Source organism: Lissotriton helveticus, chromosome 5_1, assembly GCF_964261635.1.
Source record: "Lissotriton helveticus chromosome 5_1, aLisHel1.1, whole genome shotgun sequence".
Taxonomy (NCBI): Eukaryota; Metazoa; Chordata; class Amphibia; order Caudata; family Salamandridae; genus Lissotriton; species Lissotriton helveticus.
Window position 1 is genome coordinate 784865416 of NC_136065.1, and position 17837 is coordinate 784883252.

A 17837-nucleotide genomic window follows, 5' to 3' on the forward strand; every position below is an offset into this window, starting at 1 on the left:
AAGGTTTTCGTACCCCCGTATCTCTGCTCCATAGAGTGCAGAGTTAACCACCTTGAGCACCGGGCTGATTGGTTTGGTCAGTGAGTTATTAAACTCCCTATTTAGTACACCAGACAGTTGTTGATGCTTAAGTGTTGCCAGGTAGTTTTGCTGCTTCCATTTTAGGTAACTTTGAATAATGACTCCCAAATAGGGAAATGCCTTTACTTGCTCCAATGGACAATTATTCATTACAATTTTACTTTTAAAAGTTCTATAGGGAATAAAAGCCATACATTTCATCTGTGACACGTTGACATCCAGACTGTGAGCATTGCAGAACTCCTGGGGTCTTTGAGATGATCCAGACTGTGAGCATTCAAGAACTCCTGAAAGATGGTCAGGGCCTTCTGCATAACACTCGGGGTCTTTGAGATGATCAACGTGTCATCTGCGAACATTAAAATTGGAATTTTGCCGCCAGATAAAACTGAAGTGTCAGTGGACTTAGCATCCATATAGTCAACAATACCATTAATAAATAGGGAGAATAAGGTAGGCACAAGTACGCAACCCTGGCGTACCCCTCTCTCTACTGGGAATGGGCCGGTAACCATACCCTGGGAACCCCATCGGATTTTAGCATAGTTTTCTTCATGCAATCTCACAAGTAATGTGAGTAACTTTGAGGGGATCCCAATCTCCTGGAGGATTGCCCATAGTTTATGGCGAGGGACAAGATCAAATGCTGATTTTAAATCAGCAAAAGCAGCGTACAGGCTACCATTGTCCAGGACCACTGACTTCCAATACAACAAAGTGAAACGGAACACCTGGTCAATGGTACTGGTGTATCCTCCCCTGGATCTTGTTGAGAATCAGCCTGCCCATTATTTTTTGAAGGGAGTCTATAAGGCTGATGGCCTGTAATTACCGGGATGAGTTTTGTCTCCCTTCTTATATATGGGAATTATTTCTGCCCCTTTCCATGAATGTGGTACGGGGGCACCTTTTGCATTCACGTTAGCCAACAATAAGATGTACCTGCTTCATCTTGGTTTATCAAATAAGAACATGTCAGCAGGAATACCATCAGGGCCGGGGGTCCTCCCTCCAACTACTGAGCCCAGTGCAACATTAATACCCATAGAGTTAAAAGCATCATCTTGGTATAATACTTGGGTATGATCGTTCTGATTTAACTCACTATCTGAGCAAGCATATTGTGGTTTAAAAAATGTTACCCAGTCTTCCTGCGCAACATGATTGTGGGGATTTTCCGGCACACCTCCTCTACCCCACTTAACTATGCTCCAGAACGTTTTGCTGTCATTCCGAGAGCATGCCTCCCTAAGATCCTCCCATCTTGCGTCGTCCCATAGCTTTTAAGCTTTTATCTGGGTACTCTTATATGCCATCCTAGCCGCTCGAACTATGGAGGGCTCCCCCTTTTTTACTGCCTCCCTTGCTTTTCTACATTCTTTATTGAAACAGGAATTAACTTTTTTCTTTGTAGACTTGTTTGGGTTGCAGCGATCCCTAAAGTATGTACAAAGATGGGAAAAAAGTCTGCGTTTGGATCTAGGGTAGATTCTAGCTCTATCACAGCTTTGTCCACTTCCTTTGCGATAGTAGCTAGCGTTTCGGGCTATTCAACTAGGCGCACCCACTTTAAGCGCCTCATATCGTTATTAGGAACTACGTTGCAAGGATGGAGATCACGCATATACTCTGAAGATGTCCGCTGTTGCCACAAGTTTGATTTTGGAAAAGGGGGGTGGTGATGGACAGAGTTTCTGAATGATGCAGAATACTCTTACCAAGTCAAGAGATCATGGTTTTAATCCATCACCGTTTTTTAGCTCACTGCACCATCCCAGCTCAGAACCTGGCTATATGCAAATTAGTCTGTTCCTGTCCCAGTGCATGATGGGAACAGGGCAAACCAAACTACCAAGCCAATTCTTATACTGGGAAGGAAACAAGCTTCCGGGGACCGGTTTCTGGCATCACAGCCTTCTTCGGCCCGGCTTGCTTGAATCCTGATGGTGCAATGAGCAAGGGACTCACGTCTGAGTATACCCTCCCACAAGTCCAGGCTTGCACACAGAGGGTTATGGTCACTTTCTAACCGATCCCTAACTATCATGTCGCCGAGGGCATGCCATAAATTCAAACTGATCAATACATAGTCAATACGACTGGCCGCTGTTCCATTATTAAAAGTATTGGCCCTTAATCTATCTGATAATGTCCTGTCATTTGCGGCTCGAAAGCCGTTACCTAGGCAGATGGAATTAATCTGTATGGTCACGTCTGTCCATTTTTTGACAGGTGCAAGATATAACTTTGGTATGGCCCACTGCTCATCTTCTTCCTCTAGGAGGTTACTTTCCCCGCCAACTAGAGGCTCAATCGTGGCATTGAGATCGCCGGCAATTTTTAACATTGGAGGCTGCTGGGTATTTATCGAGGAGGTCATCAACCAACGCTATTACATTAGACTTCCTCCCTCTTGTGCCTCTCGCATAAACATTATAAATATCCACATGCTCCCTAGAATCTATTTTCAGGCGTAAGACCTGGATGTCATTATTCGTAGTCGGGAGCTCCATAATGGTGATACCTAGGTTCTGTCGCACCCAAATTGTCAAGCCCCCTAATGGGCGACCTTTTATCCCTTTCACAGCTGGAATATGGTAGTTGAGATATCCTACACAATATTGAGGGGTCATAAGTCAGGTTTCTCGGAATAAGCAGACGTCATAGCCTTCAATGAAGGCGTGCCACTCAGGGAAAGATAGTTTTGAGCCCAACCCTGCTATATTCCATGACAGAAGTGTACCATGATTGTCATTAGTACAAGGCAAGAGCGGGTCTGCTTGTACAATTTTGTGTATGTATCTAAGTTCCCCATAGTTACCCTGTGAACAAAGCAATATGGTGTTCCTTCCCAAGTACCCAGCATGCCCTTCACTGTCAGGGCCTATAAGATGTATAACTTTTGGACCATCTGATCTCCCAGGTCAGCTGGACTTTTTAGGGGCTGGGCCCCTAGTCTGTCAATGTTTTCTAATGAAGGACATTCCTCCAACATTGTTGTCAGTTGGCCTGTGGGATCCAACAGAGTATCCAAGGGGGCCTGTATAAATGGTATGTTAGAGGAAACTGGGGGACAAGTGCGGAACTCTAGGGCAAAGAAATTTGCAACTAGATCCTTCCTAACAAAGGTCACCTCAAAACAATCCTTCAATTGGCTAGGGAAGGAAAGTCTGCGTGCCCTGATGATATCCTCCCTTATCACGGAACGGCAACCCCTGACATGCCTAATCCAGTGTATGACTTTATTTGTTAATGTGTCCACGTGTTCCCTGTTTCTACCAGTGTCTAGTTTGGGCACATTTGTCACATACATTTTGTGTGCACTATGTGTGTGCACTATGATCTGGATTAACATTCTGTCCCCCCCCCCACCTCGTGTGGATAAGTCAATGCTGGGGAAGAACTTCTAGGGTGTGCGACCATCTACCGCCACTTAGAGAGTGGTTATTGAGCTCCCTTGTGTGCCTTGGGTTTGCAGAATGGTCAGTTACGGTGCAGTTGTTATTACTATGCACCTGTCTAGAGTTGGGTGTTGGTTTCAGAATTGAAGGTGCTAGTTTTTTGGTCTTCAGTACCTCAGAGTACAACCCCTCGCCAGATTTAACTCCACCAATTGAGGGCCTAGCAATTTCTCCCTCAGCATCAGGTTTATGTCTATGTTGCGGGGGATGACTCGGTTGGTTGTTGGTACAGTTCGGGCAACCGGGATTCCTTTTTATCAGTTGCCTAACCATTGCGGACAAATCCTCTATAGCCACCTTCATGACCCCTATTTCGGAACTTAGCATCTGCTCTAGGGCTGATGCTTCTTGGTTTTCTATGGTGGGAGGCTTTATCTGACATGCTAAGTTTACTGGGGGTAACTCAGGATCTTGGGATATCATTTCCTCTGGGTTGTTAGATAGCACCGCGTATCTATTTGCTCATACAATTAAGGGGTCAATATGCCAGAAGTTACTATGTTTTGCCACAACAGGAGAGCTTGAGAGAATAGTGACAGCATCTGCAGGAGCGAGGCTTGTACAAAGAGCAGAGGGAGAATCCCCCTTCTGCCCTTGTTTCAGTTCCAAATCTTTTTTGCCTGGGTGCGCCCTCTTTTGTGTGATTTAAGAAACATATTTGGGAAGGCTACAGCTTGGCTAGAGCGATCGCTGGTGGGATGCGTAAATCCATGTGTGTCTTTATTCGTGTCTATTCTCACGTTGGTATCTATTACTAGTGTATCTTCACACTCCTCAATGAGTGTGTTGATTCTATCCATACCACAAGGGTTTCCAGCTTGCTTAGATGACTTTCTTGCTTTTTTCCCCTTGCGTACTCTGCTTCTATTACCCTCTTCGCCATTACTCCCAATACTCCCACCTCCCTCCATGGTCTTTCCTTTCCCCATAGTTCAAAGTGGGGGAAGCAATATATTAAAAAGCAATATAACAATTGTAGAAACAAACACCAGTGCTGGAAGAAAAGGTTTTCGATACCGGCTTAGCAGGCTAGCGCATACTCTCTGGTTGGCTGCATTGAAGAATGTCAACAAATAAGTTCAGATTCAACAACCAGAACCCACTCAGTCCTACTCAGTCCAGCTCTCAAATGGGGGGGTATATTGAGTTATAGAAAAATTATTGCACAGTACCTCTGGCACAGAAAGATTGCCACCAAGGTGTTCAGGGTTTGGAGGGCAGATGACAGGGAGGTGGTCTAACCCAGCCTCTTCTGGGCACTGACAGGCAAGGGCGGGCCTGCCCGGGCGCATCTTGCATTGTGGGGGGCGCCTGTGTTTTAAGTGGCACTGCCGGTACTGCGTCACAGCTAGGGACTGGCTTGGAGGGCTGCTGGGATTTGTAGTGTGCCACTCGCGGTGTGCAGAATTGAATGGAGCCGTTCCCCTCACGGCGTGATCCGGGTGCGCCCTGCCGTTTCCCTCATGGCATCTGGCAGCAGCAGCAGGAAGAAGAGAGTTAAGCCATTCCCCTCATGGCGTTTCACAGGACCAGCATTGCGGGGGGCGCCTGGCTTTTAAGTGGCGTAGCCGGTACCGCGTCACAGCTGTGGGGCTGGCTTGGAGGGCTGCTTGGATTTGTAGTGTGCCCCTCGCGGCATGGAGAATTGAATGGAGCCGTTCCCCTCACGGCGTGATGCGGGTGCGCCCTGCTGTTTCCCTCACGGCATCTGGCAGCAGCAGCAGGACGAAGAGAGGTAAGCTGTTCCCCTCACGGCGTTTCATAGGACCCGCATTGAAAGGGTGCCTGGGTTTTAAGTGGCGCGTCTGGTACCGCGTCACAGCTGTGGGACTGGCTTGGAGGGCTACTGGGATTTGTAGTGTGCCCCTCGCGGCGTGGAGAATTGAATGGAGCCGTTCCCCTCACGGTGTGATCCGGGTGCGCCCTGCCGTTTCCCTCACCCTGTCTGGCAGCAGCAGCAGGAAGAAGACAGGTAAGCCATTCCCCTCACGGCATTTCACGGTGTTTAAAATGGAATCAACTTCCAATTTCAATAATTGGCCAGGTGGTGCTTATACGGATAACAATTCTACCATTATTTAATTTTCTATGTGTAGCAGCCCCATGTGCACTACAAACATCTTTTATAGAGAGATAGATAGCTTGATTATATCCTTGTTATGGTCCAACAAAGTACCAAGACTAGCGCTAGCTACTCTAAACAATCCAACTGAGAAGCGAGGGCAGTCCCTCACAAACATAAGGGAGTAATACCACGCAAACTTTGCACATTATGATAAAAGATTTTATACCCAGCTCAACTCTCCAGATATGGACAATTTTTTAATGGAACAAATATTAGATAAATATAAAATCACAGACCCAATTAGAATAACTAAGAACCCGAAGAAAGTGCAGTACAAGGTTCTCCAATGGCTTTTAAAACAAAAAAAAACAATTGTTTAAATGTTATGGTATCCCTCGGATAAATAGCTCTACAAGACTGTCGGACGTATACATTAGGGAGGACAGGCTGTTGCAAACTGGTGTATTAAACAAATGGGAGGAGAATGAATACAGACAAGTTGGAGACATTCTTAACTCAGATTCCTGGAAAAAGTGGCTTGAGATAGAGATTGGGCTGCTTTATTCCAAGGACATGCTCAAGTGGTCATTTATCCAAATTAAGCAGTCTTTAGAAAGTCTCAATCTTAGACACTAAGAATAAGAACAGGAATAAACGAAGCAGTCAGTAAGCACTTGGGTGAAAAGCTTTAATAAAAATAAATCCTCCATTATTCATGAAAAAGCATGAGATAAATGGCTGAAAAAAGAAGTCCTTCAGATCTCTAGAGCAGTCTGGGTTAAAATGGACAAACTTAATGCAGCAACAATTAAAGGCGCCAATTTTAGAAGCATGCAATTTTACACAATATGGTTAATATATAGGACCCCAGCGTCTATCCATAAAATATACCCTCGTATTGAGGATGTGTTTTCACTGTTTTAGGGAGGGAGGAGGTACTTGGTCTCATAGTGTCTGGGATGGCCCAAAGATCAAGCATCTATGGGAAGAAATTGAGAAGTACCTCAGAAGAAGGTCAAGCTTTAATTTTTAACAACTATATTGCTGTCCTGGAATGCTACCCAAACATTTCGATGGATAAAATGCAAGAGGAATGTTTATTTACTTCAGCCCTAGTTGCAAGATCATTCATTCTGAAAAATTGGTGTAGTGATACTATACTCACTTTTTAAGCCTGGAGAGCCAAACTCCATAAAGTCAAAGAGTTAGAGACACGCTATTCTTTAAGATCAGGGGGGCATATTATCAAGAATGGCTTTAAAATTATTGCCACTTTAGCGCAGGAAACTGCTGCTAAAGCGGCGATAATGGACTTGCTAATATGCCCTTGTGAATCCCCATAGCAGCGCAGGCTAACACCAGACCTGGACTTCTATTGGAATTCACAAGGGCATATTATCAAGCCCATTATTGCCGCTTTAACTGCAGTTTCCTGCTGCTAAAGCGGCGAAAATTTTAACGCCATGCTTGATAATATGCCCCTGGGTTTCTTACATGATTTGAGAAACACTGGAATTCCATAGGAAATTAATCTGTGATTTTGTTAAAAAAGAAATGTTAAGAAGGAAAGTGTGTACATTGTGACTCTCATTTGTTATTTCTTATTTTATGTATTTTTAATCAATTTTTTTTGACATGGCTGCGATCCAGAATGGATTAGGTATGTGGTGTCAACCGAAATTGAAGTTTAGCACAGTAAGCACTAATGGGCAGATTTATGTTAACTGGCCCATCCCCAGGGATGCGCCAGTTAATGCGCGCCACAGTGCTCCACTGCTCCGCCACCCATGGTGCGCAGCATTTACAATGCGGCGCACCATGGTGCAAGGCAGTGAAGATGCGTGACGCAGTCCCTCACCACCCCTTGTTGTAAATAATCTCTCAGCGCACGGGCGGCGCATTGCAGGAGTCATGTCGCAAGTGCGACATGACTCCTGCAATGCACAGGGGCCACCTATTCAATGTATGGTGCGTCACCCTTACGCCTGCTTCAAGCAGGCGTAAGGAATTGACGTAGAAAGTGACTGAGTGAAATCTCATAGATTTCACTCAGCCACTTTTAGGAGGCGTTCCTGCGCAGGAACGCCCCCCTGCGCAGGAACGCCTCCTTATGGCGCAGGGGTTTCCAACGTGACGCATCTCCTAGATGCGTCACATTGTAAATAGGGCGCATTGTTTGCGCCGCCGTTGCGTCACATTACATGACGCAATTGCGGCGCAAGGAGGCGCAAGAGCCTCATAAATCTGCCCCTTTATTTTGTATATGTATGTCATACTATGAATGGAACTCTCAATAAAAACATTTTTTTTAAAACAAACACCCCAAACGAAAAACAAGTAGATTCAGGAAGTCGAAGTGACAGTTTGCTGAAATAGGAGCATAGACGCCAAGATATGATTGTTTGTCTCTGGAGTGTATTTTAAGATCCCTTTACATTTGTACTGTTATTAGAACGTGTTAGATACGGGCCGCCTAACTGTGTGTATGTAGATCCCCTATAAAAAATAACATGACATCAAAAAAAAATATTTTGCCAATAAGCAACAAGGCTGAATCATAATTCGGGTTCTTATACGGATCTGAGGTTCGGTCCATTCAAGCAGTGAACCAACAATGAAGGTACTAGTAAGACGTGTTTGATGTGATCATCTACTGGACCCAATAACTGTTAAACTGTGTAAAGTCATGAATAGCTCTGATTAGCTAATGGGCTGAACTGACAACTTATGCGTTGAAGGGTTTTAACTGTACATAGAAATGTGCAGTTGAAGATGTACTATTCTTGAAAACGTTTAATAGTATGTATAAATGCAGTCAGATAATCATAATATATGTTTAAATTAAACGAAAAAAGCATGCCAAAAGCTTTTGTAGGGCGCATGTCAACAAACTCAAGTAAGTCACCTATGTAGGATGAGGACCCGTTTCAACTTTTAAAAGACACACATGCTGCAGCGACACAGAAACCACTGCAAACCCAGCATCTGTGCTGCCTAATGTTACTTGATGTGTTAGCTGCCTCATAATCAACAAACAGGGCAGGATTTCTTCAAATAGGTAACAACATATTGCTGCACAAGTGAAGGACCCTTAACAGAACAGAACCTTGCGAATTAGGGGCCTCATTTATGAAGGCCTTGCGCCACCGGTGCGTCACTTTTCCCCATTTTAAAAGTGACGCACCGGTGGCGCAAGGCCTTCATAAATAAGGCCCTAGGACCTCTGTGCTCCCCTATTCTAACGGACCTCCCTAAGGATGATAATAAAAGTAGCAAGGCACATGTTGCTCATAGTCATAGCCTCATAAAGCCCCCGACTGCAACACTAAGCACTACATAACATGTTATTATTGTTTTGTATTTTAGAAATAAATATATGCCCTTATTGATAAGTGTTTACCAACGTTTTGCAAAATATTACCATTTTGCATTTTTGCACTCGTGGTATAAGAGCTCTTAAAAACAATTCCTATTCAAATCAGTGGTTTAGAAGAAACAAAATAATGGATGACGCAAACTCATTGTGAAGAGAGGGCGTTTTTTATGGCTAGAGAGGATTTTGTACACCATAGCACAAATCTTTCGGAAATCAGAGCAAGAACCAGGAAAGAATGAAATCAAGCCGTGCAAAAGGCAAAACGATTTTACTAATCACTAATGCATTTAACAGGGTCCCACAAGGATACGTGTCTTCGCAAACACCGGTTGTCTTTCATATTATGCCAAGAGGCAGAGAGAGTCACTGGCGACATAATCATCACAGCATATATTTCAGGCCTCTTCCAGTAACACAACGATTAGAATCTTCTATATCAATTAACTTTTGACATTTTAGGTCTAACGGGAGCAATTTCATTACCAATATTATTATTGTTGATACGACTGTAATACTTGCTCTTCATTTCTGACCTTAGAAATGCTATTCGCCTTGGGCTTTATTATCTTTTAAGCCTGTTATTTTTTCTTTCTGCAGTACATTATTATATTACGACTATATTCTTTTTTTTCCATGGGCTCGATATTTTTTCTTCTTGCTGCCCCTGGTGTGATTTGGTACCACACAAATCCACGTCACTTTATTAAAGGAAATGCAAATCATGGGGAAAATGTAACGATCTTCAAAAAAGACAAAATAAGACCTGCATATACTATCTTCTATTCTTCAAATGCAGGTCAACGTCAGTTAAACCCGCTTTGTAACTGGGTTCATTCTCATTTTCTATGGCACCTCAATGGTCATCAATCTTTCCTTTGATGACATCAGGATGTTCTGGATGACGTCAGTATCCGTATCCCTTCATTATTCTTCCACATCTTTCATTGACTTTTGATGCTGTCCGTCTATTTTTTATCTATCGATCTTAAACACAAACAAAGATCATCAAAGCACAGACAACATTAACAAAAATAAAATTCATGAGAACTCCAGTAAATAAATTAAAATTACAAATGTATCCCAATTTTAGGATTAGTTAAAAAGCTTTCTTTTCTTTACACAGGCCCAGAGGAAATTTGCCATTACATAGCAAATAAAAGGATCGCCAAGTTTTTTAATATGGATAAGGGCCACTCTACTTTGCCTAAAATTATGCTATTTCAAATCTGGTATAAATATCTCTGGTTCCTCTTTGTACAGATCACAGAATAAAAGTGTAAGTCGGATTGATCTGACATTCCGCCACATGGGCAAGCAGAAAGGTCACTAACCTTATATTTCCCCGCCAGATACTCAACCAACAGTGGGAACAGATTAAAAAAAAATCTTACTAGAATGAATCTGTGTTTTAGATTTAAAATCTCCTCTAAGTAGGGATAGTCAGACTCTAGTAGGGGTGCAAGACTCATAGATGTCCTGACTAATGGCTTATCTTTGTGTATCTCTGTGCGCTCATGGGCCATGTGAGCCAGACATTTTTCTTTTAAAATTGTCTTTGAGATTTTGAGACAATTGCTTGGGTTTTTATACAGGTCCTCCATGCCCAATCTAGTCAGAGTCGATCTTACATAGCACAACCCTCTTACTTTTTACACGTTATCCAGCTTGAGGCAGTCCTTTATGATGTGTTGTGTTAGGGGGAGCGTGTTCTTCCTCCAGATTGAGTGCCATAGCACTAAAGGGGCTAGTCTTATCAGATTAGTGATGAACTGAAAGTCCAACTCTGCATGGCAGTTAAAATTGGGACATGAGACCGGTAAGGCAATTAGCCATTTCAGAAATTTATCTTCAATGGTTTGCACATGGGCAATATTAGAAGTTTCCCGCACCCCTGCTCCATAGGTAGTCAGGGATACTGTCTTTGCCTTGTAGATACTTTTTATAGGTCTTAGAGGCTTAGAGACCAATTTTTTGAAAATCTAATAATATCTGCAAGGCTTTTTTCCATTGCCTGCTCCCTGTTTTTAATAATAGGTTCCCAAGAGTAGTGCTTATCAAATATGACACCCAAGTAGGGAAGGAATCAACTGTCTCCAGTTTGCGAGCCCCTAAATAGAAGGATGGGCTTTTACCTTGCCCTGCTTGCCTGGCTATTAAGATACATGATTTTGATTAATTTACCTTTAGATCATGGGAGTTCATAAACGAGGTGTAAGCTGTTAGCATATGTTGCAATGCCCTCCCCATTCTGGCCACTAAGACCGTATTGTCTGCATATGCAAGGAGAGGCAGTGACAGTGACCCAAACTTTGGGGTATCCTGAGCTATATCTGCCAGTGCCGCTCCTACCCCATTCGTATATAAGGAGAAAACGAAGGGGGCGAGAACGCACCCGTGCCTAACTCCACGAAGATTCTCAAAAGAACAGGTACAAGCCCCGTCCTTACCATACTGCACTAAGGCGGTAGTCTGGGAGTAGAACTGTCTAATGAACAGGAGTATTGGAGGATCCACCCCGATGGCCTCCATTGTCTCCCACAGCCTACTATGATTTACACAGTCAAATGCGGCTGAGACATCTATGAAGGCCATGTAGATTGACTCGCCTCTAAGCCCTGGTATATTTTTTAATTATAAGGCTTAAGTTCAGACACTGATCAATGGGACCTCTACTCTGTTAGAATCCATAGTGGGCTGGGATCAGTATATTTTTGTTGTTTGTCCATTCTTCCAGCCGATGTAGTAATAGCCACCCCATTAACTTTGAGGTGCTATCCAGGGGGGATATTGGCCTATAATTCCCTGGCTCGCTTTTGGCTCCCTTTTTAAAAATAGGAACGGTAACACTTGTACCCCATGATGCCAAAGGGCCATCTTTGGCAATGGCATTAAAAACATTCTGTAATACGGGTGCCCATAAAACATGGTCTTCAAGAAATAGTTCTATGGGGACCCCATCAGGGCCTGGGGCCTTCACCCTGCTGCACCTTTCCATCCCTTTGAATATTCCCTCAAGGGTAAATACAAGAAAATCAGTATGAGGAAGAGGAACTGGGGATGCTCCACTGTCTGGTTTACACCGGACCAAAAGATTTTCTCAAAATGAGCCACCCAGGCATCCTCCCCCAGATGGGATTCTAGGGTTGGATCAGTGGCATCCGTGAAATAAGGTTTGTTTACCACCCTGCAGAAGTCCCTGCTTTTTGGTAGTTATGGCAGCCCTTTCCAGTTCTTCCCAGGCATCTTCTCTTAATTCTTTTTCCCTCTGCTTCCTGGAATCTTTATTTATCTTTCGTAAGGATTTTATTTTCTCTTCGTTTCTGGGTACTTCTTTCAAGGATTCATTGAGGGTTTTTAGGGCTTGGAAGCATGCATGATCAAACCAACGCCTCACCAAGGCCTTCTTGAAGATCTTTTGCAGAATAGGTCCTCATTTACATTGTCTAATAGTTTTGAGAAATCCTGGATGATACAGTCAGCAGATAAGTTTATATCTAAGCAATTTTGTATACAGTTCAGAGTTTCTGTTATTATTCCCTGGGTTGTGTTTACCATCTCTATGGAAGACCATTTTAGTTGGTAACCATTCCTTCTTCCTAGGGCTTGGGTGTCCATTATCTTAGTTACTATCTCACAAGTGGTGCCTAATGCTACAGAAAAAGAAAGGATAGGGTGATCACTAAAAGATTCCACCTGGGTCCGTTTCCTATCTAGGATATTAGAAGTCACAATGTAGTCGATAGTTGACTTATGCTCATTACGTATGAAGATTGTTACAAATTCCACATCATGTTCAATCTGTCTGGTTCTTATCTCCAGGTTTCTAATGGCCAGGAACCTATACAATGTCTTACCATATTCATTATGTGTAAAATGAATTACTGGTGGCCCTTCCATATCTTCGGTGCCACAAACTGGGGTGGTAGAATATTTACATAAATGTGCATTAAAATCAGCCACCTACACAATAGCATAATTCTCTTTGAATCCCATTCCCACTTTATCAAGCTCAAGCTCCAGTTGGATCACCACCCAGTGCATATTCGGTCCGAAGTTATTATTATAGAAGCTTATCACTAGCCAGTCCTGACCTCCTGGACCTTCAAAACAAAAAGTGAAAAATAGGGTTCCCTTAAAAAATTGTAAGCAATCAGGGGGGACAATGGGGGACAATTTTTACCGGGGTCCAATGTATGTGTCCAACAAGGAGTTATCAAGAAGGTGTACAGAGTTCCCCAAGGGGTGAGTTAACTACGGGAAGGGAGGGGGGGCGAAAGGGGGGAGTAGCCGCTCTCTCTAGGGAAGATAGCAATTTGCAGCAGGGAATCAAGTAAACCCTTAACGGAATAAAGGATGCCTCACACAATTAAAAGGCTGGACAACAGTAGCCATCCGACCTAATGACTGTATCGTGTCATCATTGGCCTCCTGCTCCAACGACAGGCTGGCGGTGCAATGCCTGCCGGGTAGCACGTAGTGCTACTCTTTTGGCGGAGTTCTTTTATTCCTGGCCAATGGGTGCATGCGTGTGAGGGACCTAGGGAGTGCAATTGTGAGCGTGAGTGGAAGTTTAAAATAAGTCAGTAGAGTCCATTAGAGCAACTTTAATGATATGGCTCACTGCTTAGTTAAAATTGGTAAAGGGAGGGGTAGCGAAGCGCAACAAGTAAGGTAATGTGGCCTCGTTCAACCCTCGCCTATGGTGTGGTCGACATGTTTCATGCCAGTTATGGCAATTCTTCAGGACCTATGGTAGCTCATCAGTTAGTGCGAAATCTCCACCTAATTGAAGAAAATTTCATATACAACCTGTGTATCAGGGCAGGGGATGATCCTGCGGTGGTCCATGCCCTAAATGTTGGGAAGAAATGGACACACTCAGTCCTGGATGCAATCAGTCAGGATCTGACATGTAGAAGCATACTCGAACATCTACTATGGTTCAAAAAGTATACATCCACAGCCTGGTGATGTAAAGAGGAAGAGAGAGGGAGTGTGTGAAGAGTCAAGGGATGGGCGGGGGGGTGATGATGTATCCCATAGAAGAATTGCTAGGAATACATAGGTTAAGTCTATACCATTATTTATACTCCATGCTATGACACCCAGTCGTGTTTTACAGCTTAGCGGTAGTATAATAGAAAAATTTAAAAAGGGGGAATTCTGAGGATACAGAGAAAACAAAGCCAAACGTGTTTCATTAGGATCATGATGGTGAGGTCACCAGGCGGGTGACTCTCGGCAATTCCTTACCCTTAATCCCTGGTGGCCGGGCCCCACGAACTGTCCTTTGGAAGGCCTGAGCAGCGAGGAGTCCCCTACATGGAAGGGTAGACGGAATATATCTGTTGGTCATAATATGCGTGATCACGGAGGTGGATCTCACACTGTTGTTAAATGATAACGTGTCCCGATCATTCGGGCATCCATTATGCCCGTCCCCTACACCTTACCTGGATTGCTCTAGGTAAAGCGGGTCAGCACCTACCCATCCCACGGCGGCGGTAACGCAGGACAGCCGGTGGATCGCTGTACACCTTCTTGATAATTCCCTTAAAAAATACCTTTAAAGTTATTGACAGGGTATTCTATATTAGTGTTAACAAACAACCCCTGGCTCGACCTGCAGGTGCAGGCACTGCCTCTGTTTGGAAGGAGCAATACCCATCTATAGACATCTGGTCGACCGCCCAGGTCTCCTGCATTGTATTATATCATTTATTTTTTGCCAAGCATTGAACGATTGCATATTACCCACCTTCCCCTCAATACCCACAACGTTCCATGAGGCAAGTTTAACCATTTTCCAGCCTCAACCCCAACACCTCCCATATCTGTTACACCACCTAGCTCCTTGATTGTTATATTTATAGGGGTTTCTGGGGTTTGGTTTAGTGGGTTCGTTATAGGCAGTCAATCGCAACTATCAAGCCCCTCTAAGGGAGAGAATCTATTCTCTGTTTCTGAGCTGGAAGTGCCCCATCTGATTTGGCGTGATATATTTAGCAGGAAACTCCTTTGATCAAACCTATAATTGCCATATACGAATGTATGACGTTACAACGCATAATTACATCGCATGCCATTACAACATATTTTTTAAAACTACATTTACATCGCATTCCATTGCATCACATTATACCTTTACACAGTAGGGTAAGTGTTGGATAGTGCAGAGGTAAAAATGAGGTTCCGAAAAGGCAAAGGCACCGTCGAACAGTGCCTGAATCTGGCTCTGATCATAGGGAAATACATGAAGGCAATGAACTCTTCCATCCACCTTGCCTTCATGGACCTCTCTAGTGCATTCGACACTGTGTGTCGAAGCAAGCTGTGGGAAATGATGGACGCTATGGGTTTTGAGGAACCATTGGTCCACTTGCTACGTAGACTCCATGAAGCAACTACAGTAGCCATAAGGTTTGGCCCAGGCGGAGAGAAAACTAAATCCATCCCCTCGACTGAGGGTGTCCGTCAAGGATGTATTTTAGCCCCCTTTTTGTTTCTAGTTTACACCAACGGGTTGGAAAAATATCTGTTGGACCACTGCCACGATTTCCCTAAGGTTAATGGTAGGAGCATACCGATGCTTTCTTATGCCGATGATACGGTGTTAATGACACTCACAGGAAATAGCATGCAGCTATGTCTTGATGCTTTTCATAGCTTTATGTTGGACTTAGACCTGAAGGTAAACTTCTCCAAATCCTTTGTAATGGTCTGCGGCCCAAAGGGCACAAAAACCAGAAAGTTTGTAGTAGATAGTGCCATTATTGAAAAGGTGGAAAATTTTAACTATTTGGGAAACCTTTTCAATAATAAATTAAGCTGGGCTCCGTTAATGAAGACCCGAGTACAGAGTGCTAGTCGCTCTATTGAAGGTCTGTTTCGTTTCTGTGGGAAGCTGGGTCAAAAACCCGTTGATCATCTAAAATCTTTGTATAATGCGAAATGTGTGTCGGTAGCTACCTACGGGGCAGGGGTTTGGGGAATTGAAAGCCCTGACATAATACAAACCACTGAGAACAAATTTTTGAAGCGCCTATTGGCTGTTCCATTAAGTTCTTCAAATAGATTTGCCCATGAGGAGATAGGTCTGAGTTATGTGAGTGACATTATACACCTTTCCCCCCTATTATTATGGGGCAAAATATGGCTATCGGAGGATCTACAATTATCCAGAGACATCCTTCGGGATTGTTTAAAATTGACGAACACGAATAAGATCCCGTGGCTATCCTATGTTAATACAACACTCCACAAAATAGGCCTTGGTGACATTTTTGATAACCCTGAAAATATTCGGGGAGATATTAAATCTGTTATCAAATTAAGTTATTGGAAATCCTCACTTGTACATTCTTTGGTTAGGCCTCACACTCTCAAGGTTACTTTTCAGCATCAGTTTTATTTAACCTTTACAAATCATGTGCAATGGCGATTCTATTTGACAAGGTTTAGGTTACACATTTTGCATTTTCTTTTTGCGTTTCCAAAACAGGGGAGTTGGTGTGAGAGACTGCCCCCCTGTCCCTGTAACAATAGGGTTAGCCAAAGCACCATGCATTTTGTTCTCTTTTGCCCCTTATATAAGGATCCGAGAATCAGGTTTATTAAGCCGATCCTTAACCCCTTCAGTGCTAATGACAAGGGTAACTCGTCATGGAGTTTCCATTGATTTCAATGGAAAGTCAATGGAAGTGCATCATGTGCCTTAGCAGCCAAGTGGTTAAGGAAAAGCAACCTTGCCATTATAAAGAGGGTTATGACCATTTGTTAACCTTGTCCACATCTGATGTTTGTTGTGCAATGCTAAATTTTATACGTGTGTCATTAATGATTAGAAAACGGTATGGTTAACCTTGGCTCTATGAATTTGTTTATAGCCCATCCATATTGTTGTTTATGATCTTTTCTGCCATTGATTTTTTCATAGGCATCATGAATTTATGATTAATTTAGCCTAAATGGATTGAAAAGCTATGGGCTACAATTTTGATTTTGATTATATAACCAAATGTCTTTTTACTAAATAAGTGTTATAGGTCAAAATTGTTTTCGAATGATTTTCAAACTATGTTAAATGTATTGTTTGACTTTTATGATTCTTTGTTGGAATCGAATAAAGTTTTTGAATCGAATCGACTATTCTAACTCCAAGGGGTGCAACAGCAGGGTAAGTGTTGGATAGTGTAGGGGCACTATGTGTTGTAATGGTATGCATTGTAATGACATGCGATGTAATGCCTGTGTTTTAGTGACAAGCGTTGTAGTGTCATGCTTTGTAGTGACATGCAATGTAATGGCAGCGTTGCAGTGACATGCGTTGTAAAGGATGTTGCGATGTAATGACTGTGTTGTAAATGTAGTGCGATGTGATGACAGCATTGTAAAGGTTGTTTCCCGCCATATACCACTGTACGTTGGTCGGGTCCCCCCCCCCCCGGAGCAAGTTGTGCATAGAAGAAATGAAGAGGTAGAAGAAAAATCTGGGTGCTAGAGCTTGGGGATCGCACGTTTGGCAGTTGTTAAAATTAACCACAACGCATTCTCATTTTAAGCTTTTGCGTGTGGAGCCAACCCAGTCCACTCTCTGTGCCAATAAAAGGGTTTTGGCTAGACCCCCATGTCTTTCTAAACCCAAGCCGCCATGTTTTTTCAGCCAGTGACGTGACATATTTATTAGTTGTTGCATAGATTCCTTCTGATCCTCCCTCAGTCCTGGGACGTTTGCTAGAATCAATGTCACGAGTAGAGCTTCCGGGGGAGGTCTATCACAGGATACAGAGGCCGGGATCCATTAGGTCTTATGTCACCCGTATGTGGCTTGACCCTCTCCCCGTAAGCTGGGGCC